We start from the raw sequence: 18,095 nt of genomic DNA on the forward strand, positions 1-18,095 counted from the left end.
AAGACAACATATGGAATGGGAGAAAATATTTTCAAATCATACGTAATCAGGGGTTAATAGCAAAAATATATAAGAAAATGATACACCTCAATAACAACAAAAAATCCAATTTAAAAACTGGCAAAATATCTGAATAGACATTTTTCCGAAGAAGATATTCAAAGTGCCAACAAGTACATGTGAGATGATCAATATCACTAATCAGTAGGAAATTACAAAACAAAACTACAATGAGATATCACCTCACACATGTTAGAATGGCTGTATAATTTAACACAAAAATAAAACTCAAGAGATAACGTGTTGGCAAGGATGTGGAGGAAAGGGTACTCTCATGAACAGTTGGTAGAAAGGTAAATTGGTGCAGTCACTAGGGAAAACATTATGCAGTTTCCTCAAAAAACTAAACATAGAACTATCATATGATCAAGCGATTCCACTTTTGGGTATGGATCTAAAAAAATGAAATCACTATCTAAAAGAGATATTTGCAACTCCCACACTCATTGCAGTATTATTTACAATAGCCAAGGCATGGAAATCACCTAAGTGTCTGTCATGGATGAATGGATGAAGAAAATGTGGAAAAAATATATATACATTTTTTGTATATATGAATATATATATATATATATATATATATATATATATATATATATATATATATATTCAGCCATAAGAAGAAATATTTCTGCCATTTGCAACATGGATGATCCTTGATTGCACTGTGCTAAGTAAAACAAGTCTGACAGAGAAAAACAAATATTGTGTAATCTCACTTATATGTGGATTCTTAAAATACAAACACATAGAAACAGAGAGTGAATTGCGGTTTGCTAGGTGTGAAGGAGGTTGGGGAGGCTGGGGGAAATGCATCAAAGTGGTCAAAGTTACAATTTTCCAGTTACAAGATGAATAAGTTCAATGGTAACTAGTGTTAAGAACATTTTATTGCATACTTCAAAGTTGCTGAGAGAGTAGATCTTAAATGTTCTCATCACAAAAACAAAAAGGTAAACTATGTAAGGTGATGGATGTAATGGATGTATTAACTAACCTTTTTGTGGTAATCATTTATATATAGATAGATAGATAGATAGATAGATAGATAGATAGATAGATAGATAGATATAGATATACATACACACACATATATATACACACATATATGTAAATGCATATATATAATCATTAATATATATTAATCATAAATAATCATATATATGTATATTCAACACATTACACACCTTAAACTGAAACAAAGTTATGTATAAATTATGTCTCAATAAAGCTAGGGCAAAAAAAAAGCTCTTAGAGAAAATAAAATAATACAGGTCAGAAACTCAAATCTATATAAAGTGAGGAAGAGTATCAAAGAAAGTATACATGAAAGTAAAATAAACGTTTATTTTTTTAAATTCTTAATCTCACAGTTAACAGATTTTTCAAAATAATAATACCAACAATGTATTGAACATGTATGCTTATGTATATATCACATATGAATATGTACATATGCTTACATATGCATATATATATACACATATATATGTTAAATGAATGATAGCAATTTTACAAGGGACAGAATAAAGAAATTAGGATTATTCTGTTATTACAAAATTGTCTCACTATGCATGAAGTGTTGTAGTGTTTTTTGGAGATGGACTGGATTAGCTATAAATGTATACTGCAAACTGTAGGGCAACCACTAAAAAAAGTAAAAACAGACGTATAACAAATATGCTAAGTGAGAAAATGGAATCACATAAAATGCTCAACTAAAAGTACAAAAGGCAGAAAAAGAGTGGAAGACAAAAATATGAACAAAGATCAAAGGCAACAAATAAAAAACACTAAGGAATACATTAGCCCAAATATGTCATTAATCATTTGTAGTCAATGATCTAAATGCACCAGTTAAAAAGAGATTGTCAGAATGAATAAAAAAATAAATAAAAAAAAGACTCAACTGTATATTGTCTACGAGTAATTCACTTTAAATATAAAGACACCGATAGATTAAAAGTAAATTGAAGGAAGAAAATATACCATGGAAACACTAATCAAAAGAAAATATAGGAGTAGCTATATTAATTTCAGACAAAGTTGACTTCAAAGTAAGGAAAGTTACCAGGATTAAAGAAGAATATTACATAATGATAAAGGGGTCAATTCTTGAAGATGTAACAATTTTTATATGTATGCACGTAACAACAGAGCATCAAAATACATGAAATAAAAACCAACAGAATTCCAAGAAATAGATGAATCCACTATTATAGTCAAAGTCTCCAAAACCTCTCAGAAATAAACAGAAAATCAGTAAGGAAATAGCTGCACTCAATGACACCATCAATCAACTGGATATAATGGACTCTATCAACTATACAACAGCTGAATACACATTTTCTCAAGTTCACATGGGACATTTACTAAGATAGGCCACATTATGGACTATGAAACACATCTTCACAAATTTAAACGGGTAGAAATCATACAAGGTCTGCTCTAGGACCACAATGGAATTAAACCAGAAATCAGTAACACGAAGATAACTGGAAAATCCCAAAATACGTGGAAATTAAACAATACATGTCTAAATAACACGAGACGAAAAAGAAATTTCAAGAGAAATTAAAAACTCTACTTAACTAAATAAAAATGACAACATACTTATTAAAATCAGGGGGATTCAGTGAAAGCAGTACATAGAAAGAAATTTACATCATTGAATGAATATATTAGAAAAAAAGAAAAATCTAAGTTTCCATCTTAGAATACTGAAAAAAGAGTAAATTTAACCCAAAGAAAGTGGGAAAAAATAAATTATAATACACACACGTGGATCCCAGAAAAACTGGGTTTCAAGACTCTCCAATATTTTATGGCTTGGCTTCCCCCACCTGATACACCCCGTGTAGCCCTTGGAACCCCTTGGAGGACGCCACGCAGCTTGGATAGGAGTCAGAGACACCTCAAGGCCACAGTCACCAACATGTCCAAGAATAAAAGTAAAGGACGGAAAAATAGACACAGAAGAATGAGAATGAATCTGAAAAAAAGAGAGCTGATATTCAAAGAGCATAGATAAGAATAGGTTCAAATAATCAAAATGTTGGGAAAAGGACAATTAGAACCAATATGTTTTGATGTCACATCAGAGGGAAATTCAGGAAAAAGGGTTGGAAAATTACCTCGGACATTATATTAGTTGATCTATAGACTACCAGGATACCAAAGCTGATGTAATTGTAAAATACAATGCAGAGGCAGCTAGAAGTCTGGAGGCATATGGTGAGCTTCCAGAGCATGCTAAATACAGTGACACTGATATACTTGGTCCTGGAGATAACGATGAAATCTCCTTTGATAACAGTAGAGATGATGATGACGTTGATGATATCTAAACTGAATTCAACATTTTATGTTCCAATTTTTCTGAGGCTTGTTCTACCTTTGGATTTTGGCTCTGACCCGTTAAAGATCAAAATTTTATTAGCATGAGAGTACCCTGTTAAAGTTGATTAACTTGTTTCTAAGTATTTGCATTTCTTGAAAAATTGGTAACGCTGAAGATCCCTACTGAAATGTTAAATTCACTTTGTTTATTTGACATAATGGAGCTAATGGTAAAAGACCACATCTTCTATTTTAAAAGAGAGAGAAAAAAAAAAAAATCCTTTCTTACTTTAACTACTTCCAGTAAGTAAAGGGATGTTTTGAATAAACCATTTGCCCTACACTCACTGTTTATTATAATTAAGCCCTAGTTTTGACTAGTCTGTTGATGATTCAGTATCCTTCTGTATAGTCTAGCTACTTATATGCTCCCCTGAAATGTTGATATAATATAAGGGATCCAGAAAACTGCATTTGAAGTAAAAAATGACAGGTTTGTTTTACATATTTAAGTAGCATGTGGATATTCTTATACCAATTTTGATATTATGTACATTTTTTTATTATCTAATTTTGTGATTATAAATTTCAAAAACACAATTTTTGAACCTGGATTTTAATAGCAATTTTATATTTGTAGGATAGTAGTTGCAGAAATTGAATACTAGGTAGAACACAGTTAACAGTGGATATATTCATATTTGTTGACTTTAAAATAAATTACTGTGCATAAGAAATTTCCCAAACAAGAAAAGATTATGCTTTGATCATATACATGTATGTAGAATTTTTTACAGGTCAAAAATATTGTGTTAAAAGTGTCATTTCATTTTCAAAATTCACATACATATAAGCTATAATTCTGAGTACTTTATCAACACTTAAATTGTACATAAATAAAAATTTAATTTCAAAGCAACTTATACAAATTAAGTCATTTTCAAACTATACCTAAGCTGGGAAAAGATGAAGGAATAACTTAATGAAAAGATGGTCCCCAATTTCTGAATGGAAGACCTATAGCTGAGAAATACAATAAAGACAATGTCGTGCAACAGAGTGAGAAAAGAACAGAAATAATAAGAATGAGAGCAGAAATAAATGAAATTGAAAATAGGAAAACAATAGAGAAAATCAAAGAAACTAAAAACTGTGTTTTCTATAAAGGTCAATACAATTGACAAACTTATAGAGGGGCGTATAGGGGAAAACAACAAGAAATAGGACACAAATGCTAAAATCAGAAATGAAAGAGGGACATCACTAGAGATCCTATGGACATTAAATGGATAATAAAGAAATATTATGAAAAATTCCATGTTTACAAATCTTGAATACCTAGATGAGATACACCGATTCCTTAAAACACACAATTTGCCAAAAGTCACACATGAATAGAAAATCAGAAAAGGCCTATATCTATTAAAAAATTGAAACAATATTTAATAACCTTCCAAAATGGAAAGCAGCAGGCCTAGATTGGTTCACTTGTGAATTCTACCAAACATTTAAGAGAGAAATTATACCAATTCCTTAAAATCTCTTTCAAAGAATACAAGCAGAAAAAAATACTTCCTAACTCATTCTATGATGTAAACATTATCTTACTATCAAAACCAGACAAAGACATTATAGGAAAATAACCGCTCAGTATTTCTCATGAACACACATATAAAAATCCTTAACAAAATATTATTAATTGAATCCAGCAATGTATAAAAAGAGTTATACACCATAACCAAGTGAGATTTACCCCTGATATGCAAGGCTGGTTCAACAAAAATCAACTTATCTAATCTATCACATCAACAGGCTAAAAAATAAATATCACATGATCATATCAATAGATGGAAAGCATTTGACAAAATCTAACACCCACCTATGATAAAAACTCTCAGTAAATTACGAATAGATGGAAACTTCATCAGCTTGATAAAGAATATGTGCAAAAAAAGCTATAGCTAACGTCGTACTTACCAGTGAGAAACTTGAAGCTTTTCCACTAAGATCAGATACAAGGCAAGGATGTCCCCTCTCACCACTCCGTTTCATAATCATACTGGAAGTTCTAGCTATTATTATAAGAAAAGGAAATAGAAGTTAAACATATTGGTAAGGAACTAATAAAACTGTCTTTGTTTACAGATGACATTACCATCTGTGTAGAAAAAAAACTGACCAGAAAAATCTCAGAGCCAATAAGCTATTACAGAAAGTTTACAGGATAAAAGGGTAATATGCAAAAGTCAATCACTTTCATATATACCAGCAGTGAACAGTGGTTTTTGACATTAAAAGCACAGAATAATTTACATTAGCATCACCAAAAATAAAATACTAAGATACAAACATAACAAAATATTATCAAGATCTATATGAGAAATACTATCAAACTCTGATAACTAAAATCAAAGAACAATGAAATGAATGGAGACGTATTCCATGTTCATGCATAGGAAGACTCAATATTATTAAGATGTCAGTTCTTCCCAACTTGATCTATCTTTTCAGTGCAATCCAAACCAAAATTCCAGGAAGTTATTTTGTGGATATTAACAAACTGATTATAAAGTTTATATGGAGAGGCAAAAATCTGTAATAGCTATGACAAAAATTGATGGAGAACAAAGTCAGATTACTGACACTACCTGAGTTCAAAACTTCCTATAAAACTACAATAATCAAAACAGTGTGGTAGTGGCAAAAGAATATAAAAATATCAATGGAACAGAATAGAGAACACCAAAACAGAATGTCAGACATAGCAAGCTGATATTTGACAAAGGAGCCAAGACAATACAATGGAGCAAAGATAGTCTCTTCAACAAATGATATTAAACAACTGGACATCCACATGCAAAAAATGAATCCAGACATAAACTTTACATCCTTCACAATAAATAACTCAAAATGGATCATAGATCTAAATGTAAAATGCAAACTAAACTTCTACAGGATGACATAAGAGAAAATCTAGATGACCTGGCTGGCCATGGAAATGACTTTTTAGATACAATACCAAAGGCATGCACCATTAAAAATATAATTGATATGCTGGGCTTCATTAAAATGAAATAATTCTGCTCTGTGAAAGACTAGCAAACTCTCAAATTATTAAGAGAAGAGAACATAAGCCACAGACTGGGAGAAAATATTTGCAAAAAACTCATTTTATAAAAGAGTGTTATGCAAAATATACAAAGGATTTTTAAACTCAATAATAAGAAAACAAACCACCTGACTTAAAAAAAAAAAATGGGTCAAAGACCTTAAAACACACCTCACCAATAGAAGATATAAATGGCAAATGAGCATATGAAGAGATATCCCATGTCACATGTCATCAGGGAAATACAAAGTAAGACAAAATGAGGTACCACTACACACCTGTTGGCCAAAATCCAGGGAACTGACAAAACCAAATGCCTGTAAGGATGTGAAGCAACAGGAACCCTCATTCATTGCTAGTGGAAATGCAAACTGGTACAGTCACTTTAAAAGATAGTTTATCAATGTCTTATAAAACTAAAGACAATCTTACCATATGATCTAGCAATTGAACTCCTTGATATTTACCCAAAGGAGCTAAAAATGTGTGTTTACACAAAACCCTGCACACTTATGTTTATAGATGCTTTATTCCTTATTGCCAACATTTAGAAGCAACTAAGATGTCCTTCATTAGGTGAGTGAATAAATAAAAAGTGGTACATCCAGACAATGAAATATTACCCAGTGATAAAAAGAAATGAGCTATCAAGCCATGAAAAGATATAGAAGAACCTTGAATACAGATTACTAGGTGAAACAAGTCAATTTGAAAAAAGATTAAATAACATAAGATACCAACTATATTACATTCTAAAGAAGGTTAAACTATGGAGATAGAAAAAAAATCAGTGGTTGTCAGGAGTTCAGGTGGTGCAGGAATGAACAGGCAAGCACACAGGATTTTTAGGGCATTAAAAATCTCTGAATAATACCATAATAATGGATACATTTCATTATACATTTGTCTAGACATATGCATACATTATACCCAGAAGTATATGGAGACTCTCTGTACCTTTCCATCAAATTTGCTGTGAATTAAGAAGCTCTTTTTAAAAAAGTCTTAATAAAAATGACAATAAAATTGAAGCAAATCATGTATCTGGTAAGAGACTTGTATCTAGATTATATAATCAATGCCTACAACTCAGCAATAGAAAGACAAACACTGAAATTAAAAGATGGGGAAAGGATTTCAATCTACATTTCTAAAAAAAAAAAAAAATAGCCAATAAGAACTTGAAAGATGCTCAACATCATTGTTCTTTACGAAAATGTAAATCAAACCAATAGATACTACTTCACACACACTAGAATAGCTATTATCTAAATGACAGATGATAACAAATGTTGGCAACAATGTGAAGAAATTGGAATCCTCTAACATTAATACGAGAATCTAAAATTTCCAGGGATTTTCTCAAAAGGTTAAACATATAATTACCATAGCAAATAAAAATACTACTCCTAGGTAAATATCCTAGAGAAAGGAGTTATGTTCACACACTAACTTGTACATGAATATTCATAGTGGCATTATTCATAATAGCCAAAAAGTGAGAACAACCAAAATGCCCATCAACTGATAAATGGATAAATAAAAGGTATTATGTCCATATAAAGAAATATTATCCAGCAATAAAAAAATAAAATACTGATAAATAGTATAATGTGGATGAACATGAAAATATTATGCTTAGTAGAAAAAGTCAGTCACAAAATGTCACAGATTGTATGATTCAATTTATAATGAAATGTCCAGTATAAGGAAATCCATACAGAGACAGAAAGTAGATTAGTGGTCGTCAGAGGCTAGAGGGAATGGGATGAATAGAAGTAATTGCTAATGGGTATGGGGATTATTTTTGGGGTGATAAAAATATTTAAAATTAAATAGTGGTAATGGTTGCACAACTCTGTAAATATGCTAAAAAAATACTAAAAGTGTAAATTTTATGTTAGATGAACTACATCTCAATAAAGCTATTAAAAAAGTGAAGCATACACCCAAGTGATTGACCCTTTTATTTCTTTTATAATGCCACTCTGTGAGAGAACTGAGGTCAAGCAAAATGGCCCCAAATTTAGACATCTAATTGTTGATCCTCCTTGGGCTTGGAAATGAAGGTAGGGAAGGGCAGGAAGGTGAGGGCCTAGAGACTATCCTTATGTTTCCCCAGAGGCTAACAAAAATCATTTTCATAATCATGAATGGATTCAGAAAAATCTTGGCACTAATTCTAGTCTGACTTGCTAGGTGTGTGATGGTGCAAATTAATTAACTTTTCTGAGCCTTAATTATTGCATCTGTAAAATCAGAACAATTATCACAACAAAATTATGACTGAAGTGCTTACTAACCATAATATTTTATTTTGGATAAATATCTATTACAAGAACGCCATCCATAGTGAATATTATTTCTTTATTTCCTTTTACAGGAAGTGCTTTTACTAGTACAGTGTTAGAAACATAATGGATACTCTAAAATACAACTTGTGTTTTTTATTGGAATTCAATGTAGAGACATATGCAAAGTTCTGAGTTTCCTAAAATGAGTTTTGTAGATACTTCACCATTAATTTTTCTAGTATTCCTTTATTTAGCCTGTCTTTGGTTATGTGTTTTGTTTCCAAACTTGCTCTGGATATATATATATATATATATATATATATATATATATATATATATATATATACCTAACTGTTACCAATTAGCATAATCGAAACAATGCTTAATTTGCTGTAATGATCATTAATACCTAAAAAGATAAAGCTGGACAAAATCAAGACCATTAGAGCAAAGTGGAACAAAATATGTGGCTGGATTCTGGACTTTCTAAAGAGGACTAAAAGTCATGATTTAAATATTAGCTTCAGAAATACTGTTTGCCCCTAATTGAAAATGTATGGTAACCAACTTCCCCAACAATAAAAACAGTTAAACTGACGGAAGCAGATTAGGTGTGTATTATTTGCAGTCATAATAATAACAACAACAACAACAAATCATAATAGAAATTCTATAGTGCTGATTATGTGCCAAGTGCTGCTATACGGCTTTACATAATTAACTAACTTAAAAACCTGAATAGATGTTTATTCCACACACATTTGTATCATTAATCAATAGGTTTGCAGGCTGTTCTTTACCTCTTATTTTATACTGGTAATCAGGTTCTCACTTATTGGAATGTCATAGTTTTAAAATGCTTAATGATTGCATGAGCTCTGTATTGAGGAAGGTCATACGGCAGAGATTCCTCATTATACCACAGTATATTTATCTCTTTCTTCCACAGAAATGAAGCTTCTAAAATTAGCTAAGCACATAGCTACCCCGAAAAAAGTCCTACATTTCCCAACTTCTCCTGCAGTTATACATCGCCATGCTACTAAGTTTTAGATGTAAGCAGACTTGGAGTGTGGAACTGTTGCTGCTGTAACAAATTACCACAATCTTAGTGGCTTAGAACAACATTAATGTATTATCTTAAAGTTCTGGAGGTCAGAAGTCTAAAATAGGTCTCACTAGGTTAAAAATCAAGGTATCAACAGGGTCAAGTTCCTTTTAGAGGTTCGGGGAGATAATCTGTCTCCTTGCCTTTCTTAACTTCTAGAGGTCTCCTGCATTCCTTGGCTCATGGTCGTTTCTTTATCTTCAAAGCCAGTAGCATACTATCTTTAAATCTCTGTCTTGCTCTGACTCTTATATTGACTTCCCACCTCCTTTTTTCAATGTAATCAGAAGGACCCTTGAGATTAAATTGGACCCGTATAGATAATGCAGGATAATTTCCTCAAAATAAGCTCAGCTGATTAGCAGTCTTAATTCTGTTGTATCCTTAATTCTCCCTTATATATATTTGTTATATAACAACAAATTCACAGGTTTCAGCGACATCTTTGTGGGGCCATTATTCTGCCTACCAGGGAAACTTTCAGCTATGTTCTTAAAGGAAGTGGATAGTTTTGCTTCAGACTTTTGGAATGAAGCTGCAAGACTCTTAGAGTTCATCTAGTCCAAGTCTTTATTTTACAGAATGAAAAGATTCATTGCCTGTTGGCCATTATCTAGTAATGTCAGACACTCTCTGATCTCACAATCCTTGGGTTCCATCCAGACCCAGGTCTGAGATATACTGTACTACTAGAGAAATGCATTCCACTTGGATAAACTTTGATGGTTGGAACTGGTCTATGCTGTTAATTTGGGAATGAGGCCATTCATGATAGAGCTCAATACAATAGCAATAATCAAAGTGATAGTCGATTGTAAATATTGCTATAAATATTCTCCTCTCCTTGCAATATGACTTTATAATCCTTCCCATCAAGAACTAGAGTCTTTCTCCACTCTTAGAACTTGGGATGACCTTGCTCTTCCCTTTAGCTAGTGCGACAGCAGCAAACATGATACAAGCATAGATTTAGAAAAAAGTTTATACACTAAATGTGCCCTTTCTTGCTACTCTTAGTACCCATGTCGCCACTGCCATGTGAAACTCAGGCTAGCTCAATGGGGATGAGAGAATGCATCAATAGAAGGCCCGGTCATCCCAGCTTCCTCAGATGAGTTCATGACAAATAAGTGAGCCCCAGGGGACTTACCAGCTGATCATAAATTCATGAGCATGTCCCGCCTAGAGACCAGTCAAGCTCATGCCAAACCAGCACAAATTGTTAACCTGAAGAACTGCGAGCAAAATAAATGGTTCGTATTTTCAAATACTACTTTTTGGATGGTTATTGCATAGAAAAAGCTAACTAATCACAAACCAACATGTATATGAGACCTGACAATTAAATTTGTGAACTCATCCTAGAAAAAGTGCTACGTACCTCATTGTTGAATATCACTACGGTTACCTTCAAATGCTCCCTTTGGGAAGCTATGCACCAATACCAGCACCCAGTCTACCCTTCAAAGCAATTTTGGAACTATTTTCCTGGAATGGCCATCAGAGCTGTTGTCATATTACCCTGATGTTCTGTATGTCATCAAATTGTCTTCCATTCAATATTTCCTTTATCTTCAGGTAAAGAAAGAAGTCATTGGGGGCCAGACCAGGTGAGTAGGGAGGGTGTTCCAATACAGTTATTGATTTACTTGCTAAAAATCCCCTCCCAGACAGTGCCGTGTGAACTGGTGCATTGTCCTGATGCAAGAGCCATGAATTGTTGGCAAAAAGTTCAGGTTGTCTAACTTTTTTATGCAGCCTTTCCAGCACTTCCAAATAATAAACTTGGTTAACTGTTTGTCCAATTGGTACAAATTCATAATGAATAATCTCTCCGATATCAAAAAAGGTTAGTAACATCATTGCAACAAGTTCTCAAGCTTAATTGTCAGAACTTGGTATAATTTACTCTGTATCTGGAAGTGTTCTGAGTCCATTTTATGTATAAACTCACTTAATTTTCATAATAACCCTTTCAGATATTTAATATCATCGCAATTATATAGTTGCAGACCTTAAGCACAGAGATGGAGTTATATGTCCTAGGTCATGCAGACAGTAAGTGCTGAACCAAGACTTAAATATAGGCAGTACTGCACCAGGCAATCTTGTTCTAAATGGCCACATTCTACTGCCCTTTGACAGAAGGACCTACAGATGCAACACTGTGGGGATTCCAGGACAACTGGAATTTTATGTTTCAATAACTATTAATGTGGGTATTCTGCCAGCAACAGCCAAATGTAAATTTAACTAATGCTGAGTTCGGTACCTGGATTTTTGTGCTAAAAGTAACAGAACCTAAGCTAAAGGAGGCTATAGCATTAAAGAAAATGAAAAGAAAATTTCAAAATGTAGGTATTCATTAGCTATTTCTAGATGCTTAACAAAGAGTGATACTAAGACTGGAATTTGCCAGCCAAAAAGTAGAGTTAGAAAAGACTACTATTCTGCTTAGGAAAGCATTCTAGGCCTGCAGTGGGCAATTTTCATTTATTGAAAGTCCAATATTTGGGGACCCAGAGTACTCAAGAAACAAACTTGGTACTCTAAACCAAAGACATTACTAATGGTGGTTCTCAAACACAGACTTCAATGTGGTAAGACTATCTTCCCAAGCCTATTTCAAACACATTCTCTTTAGCAAAGACCTTCCACACAAGTCTATTATTGCAGATACTCTCAAAGTAATTTACAATAAGCAAGAGGGTGATAAATAAAAGACAATTTAATTTAAGCTTAAATTAATAGATATCAACAAAATCTTTGACTTCCAATTTTGCGTGAGAGTCCTAGCAGAAAAATGACTGGCAACCTATTAAGTTTTTAGGGAAATTGTACTGTCAAAACCACAAGTGTTGTCTGATAAAGTTTATAATCACTTACACCATAAAGAAACAGCAAGTTCAATCATGGGCCAGCAGAAAATCTAGTATGAAAGGTGAGAAACCATCATGTAAGTTGCACTCACCATTGCCAAGCTCAGATGATGGAACCTATAGGAAAAGATCTCCTGTCATAGAAGAGAGACTTCTGTGTTCTTGCCCTGTAGGATGTGATAAAGCTATGACCAGTGACTACCGTGTATTCACCACCATCCATTTCTCATTTCATTGCATTTGTTCTGTCTCTATACCAGGTGAGTAGGAATAGGAATATTCAGAATATTCTGAATTGTGATATAATTTATTGGTTATTAGCGTATGAGGACCTACATGCAGCAAACCCCTGAGAAACCTTGCACTATGAGCTGAAAGTAGAAACTGAATAGGACTCTGAGTCTCTTTCTTGTGGAGCCCTACCCAACTATATTCTAAATGTGGGCAGAAGGATACTCATAGACTCTTCAGTGTTAAGAATGCTAACCAGTCTATAAAATTAATTGGATTCTTCTTTCTAGGTACTGACCATCCAGACCAATGATTTGAAATGTTCTATCTTCTCTTAGAACTATATGTGGTCACGTGACATCATTGGCCAATAAGATTTAAGAAGAAAGGTTACGTGCAATTTCCAGGTAGTATCTTTAAGTGGTAGGGGCTATATCTTTCTCTTTTGTACTTCTACCTCCTGCGGCTGGAGAACAGAGAGGCAGAGCTGGTGGTGCCCTCTTACACTATTACATGTACTTTGAACTGGAGGCCATACAGGGTAGGATAACAAGTGAGAAGGAACCTGCATCGTGGGCACCATGAAGCACAATAGCCCCAGAACTTCCCATCATACTTCTACTTTTAAACTAGTCCATTTTGTTGAATCTTCCTCTTTTATAGATAATACAATTGTTGTTTATTGTTTGTAAAGTGTAGCCTCTTACTCATTGAAACATCAATTGACTTTTGAAGTGAAATGACCCAGCTATATGCAAACCGCACAGTTCAGCTTTTGTCTTTTTTCCTTTTGTGGTGCAATTCCCTTGGCTCCTTTATACTTTTATTCTCTACTTACTTATTCATGATCCAGTGGTCATTAATGTTCCATGTGGAAGAAATGAGAAGAAGTATAATTTTATGTGATTAAATATGCCTGATACGCCTGATTACACTTTGAATCCACTAGTGGATAATTTCTTTTAAGTGCTTTAAGAAATCAATAATCTAAGTTCATAACCATTACTGAGTCTATCAGTGAGCTGCTTTTTAAAAATGTAATGAAGCAGGCCTTTCTACAGATAGACCGGATACAAAGTCTTGGACTAAAAATAAACACACACACACACACACACACACACACACACATAACTAGAAACTATTAATAACTGTCCACGAAAATGCAGTTTCTACTTAACATTGAAATTAAAATGTACTTTAAAGTTTTCAAAGAGCAAATATATAAATAAGAAATATTATCTATGGCATATGAAAAGCATGTACCATATACCATTATAAGCAGCATGCGATCGTTTCAATAATTGGTGGTTCCATTTGGGGATTTTTTTTTTACTGTATTGAAATATTAGTTGAATTAACTAAAGACATTTTGATAGTTCCCCATGAAGTCTAAAGTCATAATTGGATTCCATGGAGCATTCTAAATGCTAACAGAAAAATAGATGCAAATGCTTTTTACACAGATATTAGAAGAAGAATTGATGCAATGAACTGCACATATTTTGTGGTATCACACTTAATTTTAAGCAGAAATTACAAGAGATGTGTGGGAAAATATCATTATTTATATTATTATTGCATATTATTACTTGCATTATCAGCACTTGAAATGTTATCAAAATATAACAATATTTTTTATAAATGCATTTTGAACTCTAATTAATTTCTTCTTTTGCGAAGTACTGGATTCCTGATATCCTGAAGTTTTAATAACTAGTCTCCTTCCTCTGACCTTCCTATGGCTCTTTATTCTTTCCTGGTGTCTGTTACACAAATGGGCTCTTTCCAAAGAGGTAAGCATCCTCTCATGCACATGTTGTGCAAAGGTCTAGTGCACTATGTGAAGAGATCGTCACAGAAAAGATACAGCAAACATTTTTGGTAATTATACAAAGTTTTTTAGATGAGCTAGCCTTTCCCACCTAACAACAGATGATTTTGTTCTGTGGATTTAGGTTTAGAAAGATATTTTTTTAATTAATTCACATGTAAGATATATTAATACTTTTTAACCTTATCTGACTTTTATAGTTATAATCTATAAATATCAGCCCTAACCACTGGAAAATTATCAGTAAAATGTATACGTGTTAATATTTTTATAAAAGGTATGGGCATTCTAGCAATTTAAAGTTATAGTAAAATGGTAAGTTTATCTTTAACAAAATGGCCAGGTAAACATTCATTTTATATTCATGCAAGCAATATTAATTGTGCATTCACTCTGTGTAAAGCACTGGGCTGGAAATTAGGAGAAATAAATGGAGAAAGAAAATGATATAGTTTAATAAACTAAGGTTTTAGTTTATTAAATACCTCACAGTAGAGTTGATAATGAGGATATGCACACAATGAACCGGATAGAGTGGTAAGGACATTTAATTTGAGACTGAATATGGCAATAAACGATTTTAGCTAATATTTCCTGAGTAATTACTATGTGCCTAGAATTATGCCAAGTTTTTGGTTAAATATGTGAAATTACCAGTAAGCAATTGCTTTAGACAATACATAAATTTGTCTAAGGTCACAGACATGGTAAATTGTAGAGCTAAGAACAGAACATAGTTATGTCTAAGTGTACATTTATGCCTCTCTGGTGTTAAGATATAACAAAAGGTGTATATTCAGGAATACTTTTCTGTCTACAGAAGATTTGCTTCTTTATATAAAACACATTTTCCTTTGCAGGGATTAAAGCTATAGATATAGCCTTCTTTTATTTTTCCTGTACATAAGATTCAGCATTTAAAACATCTCATTTGTTTCCAATTATCTCAGTGGCTATCACAAATTCTCTAAACCAAATTAGTTTTAATGAATTTCATATTGAAGAACAGGTGACACACAGAGTATGGGCACAAACGTCATAAAATGACAGCTATAAAAAGGCGAGGTGCCAATTAATGAAGACTATTTCAGTCAGAAGGAACAGCATAAGTAAAGGCCAAGTAGAAAAAGAGAGAATGACTAGTCCATGAAATTGAAAATATAATATTAATCAAATTGCTGTGAAATTGAAAGGCAGGACATAAAGCCACGTAAGTAAGCAGGAGCAGGTCATGAAAAGCCTGGAACACCTTGTTGGAAAATTAACCTGAGCAGAATAAAGGAAACATGGTGCTGTTTTATGGAGAAGACCAGTAACTACATGCTGGGCACCAAGGATAGTGAAGAGGAACTGTTCTACTTGATAGGTGAAGATTTGCAATGATGTGAGAACAGGCAAAAAGGAGGAAAAGATACAAGTGTTAACTCTGACATAGGCACTAGTGAGTGGTGTTATAATGTGGGATTTTTTTAGGTCTCGGTAAGCAGCATGGTTATAAATAGCAACCTTCTGGGATTAGGAAGAGGAAAGCAGCCTGGAAGATGTAGCGCTTGATGACCTAGCTGATTTGCTACACATTCAACATAAACAGCATTTGGATGAACACATGGGATCAAAATAACCAGACGGAAACTGGGGCTGACACGTAGTGTTGACCAGTGTGCGCTGCAAGTCCACCAAACCTGTTTTCAGAGTTACAGGCTATAGCAGGAAAGAAAATCAGATGTGTATGAGTGTGTGTGTGTGTGTATATATATATATATATTATATATAATGTAGATACATTAATGGACATATAGCAAAAAATATCTAAATAACTCAGTTTGGAACACACAAATCCTATGAATTTAATATGATGTTGAGATCTACGTACATTTGAAAATGTTTTCCAAGGCTGCAATAGGTTATATAAATATGCCTAATTAAATGCATTTGACCAGTTGGAAATAAGCTTCATAAGGAAAACTGGGACACATTTTTTTGGAAAGATGTCTCTATGCAAAAATAATTTATCTTGCTGAACAACAAACTGACTACGGAAACTTGTGTGCAGCTATGAAAGAGTTAAGCTAATTACAAGAAAACAATATTTCTTTAAATTCCTCAGGATTATTTAGACTCTGAAGAATCATAAACATTAGAGAAAAGATTATAGATCTATACAGAACTTTATTAAGTCCTCATGTGGTTAGGGCACAGGGAAAAGGCATCTCACTCCAGAGCCTTTTTTCATCCATTTTCACTATTATTGGGAAGATAGTGAATAAATTTAAGATATTAATGATAACTTTGGATTAGCAAATAATGTTACATTTTTTCCCTCCTGTTAAAAGCTAATTTTCAAAATCATAATATGTGCAGAACTATTCATTGGCTGCCTGCCAAGTTTATATTTTAAAAATTAATAAATAACATATTGTCTCACATTTCTTTTTCTTCAAGTATCATGAGTTCAAAAATTCAGGAAGATTCTCTCAAATGAAGCATAATTATTCTTTGGCTTTTAGCATGGTAGGTATTCAATAACAAGATACAAATTATTAAATCAATTTTATGTATGGGACACACAAGTTTCTTTGATCCAAGTCTTGTCTACAACTTGAACCTCAACCTAAGTCCCACAACTTGAACTATACCTTCTTCAAGTAGTTTAATCTAATCAATTACTTAGTACTCTGAACTATCAGGGTAATTCTTGGTTCCACAAAATTTAGCCCTGAAATATATTCCATAAACTACTTTTTATTATGGTCAACTACCTTAAAACTAAGAATGCTTAACAGGGTTAAACACATGACAAAACCTGAAAAATGCTTCTTGAAATCAATGAAACATAGTAGCTTGCCCAATGTACTATGAAAGTTTTGTTGTCTAACTTCATTGTAATGTTTGTCACTCCCTAGACCCAGCCCACTGAATGAATGAATGAATGAATGAATGAATGAATGAATGAATGAATGTGTGGGACTGATGAGTCTTTGCTGAGGAATATGGAGGACAGGATGTCAGAGATTTCTTCAAAGTTTTGATGACTTGGCAAAGGATCAAATATTAGAAAAAGAAATCATGTGATTTGGATGTGATTTGGAGAAAAGATGTGTCATTCTGTACGTTTTTTGTGTTTAAATTATGCACTTATATGTATTTAGAATGGAAGTTTCCAGTAAGCCATTTTAAATTTAATTTTTCATCCTTTCACCGTCAAATATTAATAGCTTTCATTTTTTAAGGGCTCAGAATATTT

The 18,095-nt window shown here is 32.9% G+C and overlaps 1 pseudogene; it reads left to right on the forward strand.

The window, feature by feature from the left end:
• Nucleotides 1-2,995: 2,995 nt before the first annotated feature.
• LOC109453309 (eukaryotic translation initiation factor 1A, Y-chromosomal-like) lies at nucleotides 2,996-3,407 on the forward strand (annotated as a pseudogene).
• Nucleotides 3,408-18,095: the final 14,688 nt, after the last annotated feature.

This window comes from Rhinolophus sinicus, chromosome 17, assembly GCF_057876585.1.
Source record: "Rhinolophus sinicus isolate RSI-liver-muscle chromosome 17, RSI-T2T, whole genome shotgun sequence".
In the NCBI taxonomy this organism is placed as follows: domain Eukaryota; kingdom Metazoa; phylum Chordata; class Mammalia; order Chiroptera; family Rhinolophidae; genus Rhinolophus; species Rhinolophus sinicus.